Raw genomic sequence first — 6,682 nt, forward strand, 5'->3', positions numbered from 1 at the left:
TAGTCGCTAAGCCCTGCTAACCCTCGTAGGAATAGCGAAATTGGGTCGAAAAAATATTGTTTTCTTCATTCTTTCCTTCTTCATCAGTCTTAGCCCCAAAATGAAAGAGCCTACAGGGGTGTGTTATGCACCAAAACGTTTCTTAACAACCGGGGATATTTATGTTCATACTTAGAGCACAGTTCGAGCTGCAGTACCTCGAGTTTTAGCCTAAAAACATTTTGAAACATTAAGGCCTTCTTCCAGAATATGTACAGCTCCACGAATTTGTATTGCTTCATTCCATGTTAGCATTATATGTATGTTGTATCAGTAATCAAAATATTTTATAGTGCAGCTAATGAGTGTTTAGAAGTTGGCTTCCATAAAATGATCATATACTAGAAAAAATATTTATTTTAAAAACATTAATGCTATGCAAGAATGGAAAAGGTTCAGAAACAAAAGATGAAAAGGGGCACAAAAATAAGATAGCATTTGAGATGGGACGTAATGCAGAGATCTGTGCAGATTATTACGTTCCACACTGTAGTCATAAAACGTTTGCATGGAGAATAAGGGGAGCAAAGTGCAGCATACTGCATCTGTAGTTTTTCCTTAATAACAATACTAAGTTGTGACAGGGAATAGATTGGAAATATGTCTATGTCGCTTAGCTAGAAGAGTGAATGTTAGTGAGGATGATGGGGAAAAGAGGGAGAGGGAAAGAGAGATGAGAGGTGGATAGAGGATGAGAGATATGAGAGGGGGATAGATGATGAGAGATAAATGAGAGAGAGGTAGAGGATGAGAGATATATGAGAGGGGGATAGAGGATAAGAGATATATGAGAAAGGGGTAGAGGATGAGTGATAGGTGAGAGAAGGGGATAGAGGATGAGAGATATATGAGATAGGGTAGAGGATGAGAAATGGTGATGAATGACAAATGATGAGAGGTATATGGAAAAGAAGAAGAGGGCAAAAAGGTCTGTGCGCGATGCTAAGGTAGCAACAGATGTGAGGTGGGGTAGGCAGTTGACAGAATTTTCAGCAGAAAAAGAATATGTTTTGGAGGGCAGTGAAGAGGGTGAGAGGGGAAGAGTCTGGGGAGGAAGAACGAGTAAAAGAGAACTGAAGAGTGTTAACTGAGATGGATGCAATAAGGAAGTGATAGGCAGAGTATTTTGGAAGATTGTTAAATACAGAGGCAGGAAGGGAGGCTGAGATGGAAGGACTCAAGGAATATATGTGTTAGTAGAGTTGAATGATTCTTTGATCACGATTGGAGGAAGTGCAGGAAGCAGTAAAGGTGACGAAAGTAGGGGAAGCTGCAGGTATGGATGGGTGTGCTGTGGAATGTCTGAAAGGTTGTGGAGCAACTATTGTTGAGTGGCTAGTAAATTGCTGAATATGGGTTTTTTGTGAGTGGTATGGTGCCGATTGACTGGGCAAGTGCTTGTGTGGTTCCGTTGTATAAAGGTATGGGTGATAATTATGAATGGACTAGTTTTAGAGGTATAAGTCTGTTGAGTGTTGTAGGTAAAGTTTTTTTTTTTTAATGCAAGGAAGAAAGAACCAAAGGATGAGCCGGCATGAATGCTCCTTCCAAGAAAAACACAAAAACAATACAAAGAAGAGCCAAATTCAAGATCCATTCAATTCGAGATGCCTGGACACACTGCATTTGAAAGACTGGAGATCATAGAAAGTAAGAAATACAGACAGAGGGAGACAGTTCCAGAGCTGACCTGTTGCATAAATAAAAGACTGGGAGTAACTGTTAACTCTTGCATTACAGAGTTGGACAGAAAAAGGATGAGAATTTGTTGCTAGACGGGTGCAAAGCGCCCGTCATAGAGGTGGAGGGATGCAAGCAGACAGTTCAGAGGAGCAGTGACCATTGAGGTAGCGATAGAAAAGAGATAAAGAGGCAACAGTGCGGCGAAGAGACAGGGGTTGAAGGAAGCCAGTAAGAGGAGGAGAGTTGATGAGACGAATAGCCTTTGACTCCATCCTATTGAGAATAGCTGTATGGGGAGAGCCTCCCCACACATAAGAGTTGTTCTCTAAACAGGGGCGAATAAAACCCGTGTATAAAGTCAACAACTGTGCTGGGGTAAAGAAGACACAGAGTCGGCTTAGCACATCTAATCTCTTGGAAGCATATTTTACAAGAGATGCAATATGATCTTCCCAAGATAAGTCCCATGTGAATGAAACCCCAAGCATGTTCAAGGATGATGCAGGATTGAGCTGAATATTATTAAACATTAGTGGGTACTCCTGTGGTAGATTCTGACGGGTTGATAGGTGTAAAAACTGAGTCTTTGATGCATTAAAAACAAGATTATTTTTACCCCAGTCAGAGATACGAGCCAAGTCAGACATTAGGTGTGCCATAGCCTCATCCCTTCTTTATTGAAGTAACTGCTGAGATGGACGTTGCGGGAACTGAAGGGTGGAATCATTAGCGTACGAATGGATAGGATTAGATGTACAGCTTTGAAGATCACTGATGAATAAAAGAAAGGGACCTGGTGATAGGACAGAGCCCTGAGGAAAACCACTGATGATAGATCTAGGAGAAGAATGATGGCCGTCTACAACAGCAGCTATAGAACGACCAGAAAGGAAGGTAGAGATGAAGGCAGAGATAGAAGGATAGAAACCATAAGAGCTCAGTTTGAAAATTAAAAATTTATGCCAGATTCGATCGAAAGCCTATGAGATGTCAAGTGCAAAGGCAAAACTTTCGCCAAAGTCCCAAAAGGAGGATGACCAGGAGTCTGAAAGGTAGGTGAGAAGATCGCCAGTCCCTGATGGAACCCATACTGACGATCAGAAAGAAGGTTGTGATAGGAAAGATGCTTTAAAATTTTTCCATTAAGAATTGACTGAAAAACTTTTGAGACACAGGATGTTAAAGCAATTGAACGATAGCTAGAGGGTTGGGAATTGTCACCCTTCTTTGGGACTGGCTGAATGAGAGCAAACTTCCAGCAAGAAGGAAAGGTACAAGTTGAAAGACAAAGGCAAAAGAGTTTACCTAGGCAGGGTGTAAGCACAGAAGCACAGTTCTTGAGGACAACTGGAGGGACTCCATCAGGCCCATATGCCTTGTTAGTACTGAGGCCACTGATGGCAGAAAATACATCAGCTGAAGAAATTTTAATGTCAGTCATGAGGAAGTCAGAGGGGGGAAGTGATAGAGGAACAGCACCAGAATAATCTAAAGTGGAATTGGAGGGGAAAGTCTGAGCAAACAGATCTGCTTTATCAGCAAAAGAAGTAGCAGTAGAAGTAGCTACAGAGCCATCAGAATAGAAAAGAGGAGGGAAGGATGATGAGGTAAAGTTGTTAGAAAGGTTTTTGGCAAGGTGCCAGAAGGAGCGGGAAGAATCCGAGTTGGAGAGTTGAGAGCATTTTGAACGGATTTTTTTTGGGGGGGCAGAAACATGAAAAAGATGTGATTCAGAGGTGGGTTGGCTCCGGTACCTCTTATAGGTCCTCTCCTTTTGCGGGTAGCATTAGAACAAGCATGATTAAACCAAGGCTTTCTTGCATTAGTCAAAGGATATGAGAAAGGAATGTATGCTTCCATGCCCGAGAGAATAACCTCAGTAATGCACAATGCACACTCAGATGGCTTCCGCCATGGAAGCAATAATCATTCCAGGGAAAATCAAAGAAGTACTGCCTGAGGGCATCCCATTCCACAGCTTCAAAGTGCCACAGACGACAACTCTTTGGAGGGTCCACAGGCCGTACTGGAGTAATGGGACAGGTTAAGGTAACAAGGTTATGTTTGGAGGAGCCCAATGGAGAGAAAAGATTAACAGTGTCAGCAGAAGGATTGGTTGTAAGGAAGAGGTTAAGTATGTTGGAGCTCTCTCCAAGGCGGTCAGGGATACGGGTAGGGTGCTGTACAAGCTGCTCTAGGTCATTAAGGATAGAAAAGATGAAGGCTTGTTCACCAGGTGGATCAGTGAATGGAGAGGAGAGCCAAAGGTGATGGTGAACTTTGAAATCTCCTTGAATGGAGATTTCAGAGAAAAAAGAAATGGATAGAATGTGTTCCACCATAGAAGTAAGATAGTCGAAGAATTTTTGATAGTCAGTAGAATTAGGAGATGAGTAAACAACACAGATTTATTTAGTCAGAGAATGACAGGAAAGCCGAAGCCAGAGAGTAGAGAATTCCCAAGTTCCAAGTTCAGGAATCTAAATGGCCTAACAGCTGTAAAAAAAAGGCTAACCTAAGCCTGAAACCAGTGTCTGTCTCTCCTGTACCCACTCAAGGTCACTGGAGAATGCGATCTCTGACTCGTATTCGGACTCGGTAGAGAAAAAAAAGCAGCATTGTACACAATCCTACCATTAGATGGAACTGGCACAATGAAATAAACATCTGTTATGCATAATAATAATGTATGAATGATGCAAAATCATCCTAGTTGTGAACTGTTGATGGAGAATCACCGAAGTTTTGACGGAATTTTCTTTACGGGGAATGCGGTCGATGATGTGATTGGGATAGCCATTTACTGTTCTGCTTGCTGAGCTCCTTTATTTTCTTTTGTCTTATTTTCCAACATTTATTTAGAAATTTCTCTGCATTTTCAAAGTGTTTTTCCTTGAACAGCATAAATGTAAACACATGATTTATCAAGAAGAGAAACACCAAAGCAGCAACGAACAACATCTTTATTTGTAGTACCAACGTTTCGGCACAGTGTTTTAAAAATTATTTATAATATGTTCTTTATTTAGTGTTACACTCTTTTATTAACTTTCAGTAAATCTTGGTAATGGCATAGTCTCTGTGCCGAAACGTTGGTACTACAAATAAACATCATTTATCAACGTCACATTTTTCATCAATGCATGAAACATTTACTATATTAGGCTTTCATAATTAATGATATTTATTTAAAATTATTATTATGCATTCCATGATAGGTTCAGTGGTTCAAAACGAAACATTATTTTTTAAATCGTTTAGTTGTTGACACTGTTTTGTACCTCATCTGATGGGAGAGAATCCATACCCCAAATGACTGTCCATTCAACCTGTGAATAAAAGATATTAATCTAAGTCAAAAAACAGTTTATAAATCAAACTAAGCATAAAAATTAAGTCTAAATTACCATAAAAATTGGTTTCAAAAAATCAAAACCCATTGCAAAACTAGGGGTAGGTCTACAATATGCGGGGTGCTGGGGTATTTCTACCCCCATCTCTGTTCCAGGGTATCACATCTAGGGGTATCATAAATTGGGATTTATCAGTGTGTGTGTGTGTGTGTATATATATATATATATATATATATATATATATATATATATATATATATATATATGCGATACAGCGGTGGCTGAGTCGGTAGAGAGGAGGCCTGCAGTTCTGATGGATCCAGGTTCGAATCCCGGCTGGGGCAGGGAACATCATAAGGATTTGAATTTCATAAAAAGCAGACTTTCCTGATCTACCAGATGACCCGCCGACATGTAAAAATACCCTCGCTAATACCAATACACTGGTCCTCTATGAGACAGTCCTAGCATCTATTCAATACGGACGGTGAGTGTTAGCGCCGAAGTGGTGATATGTGGAGGTGTAGGAGGACTACTGGGCCTTGGGATAGGCTACTGCCCTCGAGATGTAGGCCCTGAAGCCTTTGCCCAGAGACGGACACACACACACACACACACACACACACACACACAAATGTGCGTTTTCGTACACTGAGGACCGAGGGTTCTCGCCCTGCCAGGGTAATAAACTTTGAGAGCGTTCTTCACGCCACGTACTGCATTGGCGGACACAAGGAGTGCTGTGGGTGAACCAGTGTCGCATACTATAAAGTATGCTTGCACCCAGTCGGCTTGCATGGGCCGATTACACTTGGTTCACAGACAACACACACATTCAAAGGCACTCCAACACTACAATTAGATACAAGCTCTTCTTTCCCTACATACAATCTCTACTAGACAGCCTAAGTCACTTGGTAGAGATACATTGGCTATATTGACCCCACTTTGGTCGGGATAGGCCGGTCCTGCAGTGGACACACAAATGGCGGATGAGATGATATATATATATATATATATATATATATATATATATATATATATATATATATATATATATATATATATATATATATATATACAGACAGACTGTGAAATCAGTCATTTCGTGAAATGCCTAGTCAATTCCTGCAATCAATCTAAACTGGAATGGATTGATTTAGGTTAGGTTAATTCTGGCTGAGGTTAGGCTAGGCTGGAATAATCTAGGGTACGTTTAGGTTAGGTTAGGTTAGGCTGGAATAATCTAGGGTACGTTTAGGTTAGGTTAGACTAAGTCTGGTTATGTTAAGTTAGGTTAAGTTAGGTTAATTTAGGTGAACGTAAGTTATGTTAAGATTTTATATAACTTAACCAAACCTAACCAAACCTAGCATAACCTAATCTAACTTAACCTAAATTTAACCTAGATTATCCCAGCCTAACCTGATAGTAGCCTAAATTAACTTATCCTAAATTAACCTATCTCAGTTAAGACTCATTTCACGAATTGACTAGGCATTTCATGAAACGACTAATTTCAGTCTGCCTGTAAGATATACATATATCAGGAGCCTCTGTGGTACAGTGGTAAAGTGCGCTTTTTCGTACACGGGAGAACCAGGGTT

This window comes from Coenobita brevimanus, chromosome 28 (genome assembly GCF_032717465.1).
Source record: "Coenobita brevimanus isolate Jiangsu-jjx chromosome 28, ASM3271746v2, whole genome shotgun sequence".
NCBI lineage: Eukaryota > Metazoa > Arthropoda > Malacostraca > Decapoda > Coenobitidae > Coenobita > Coenobita brevimanus.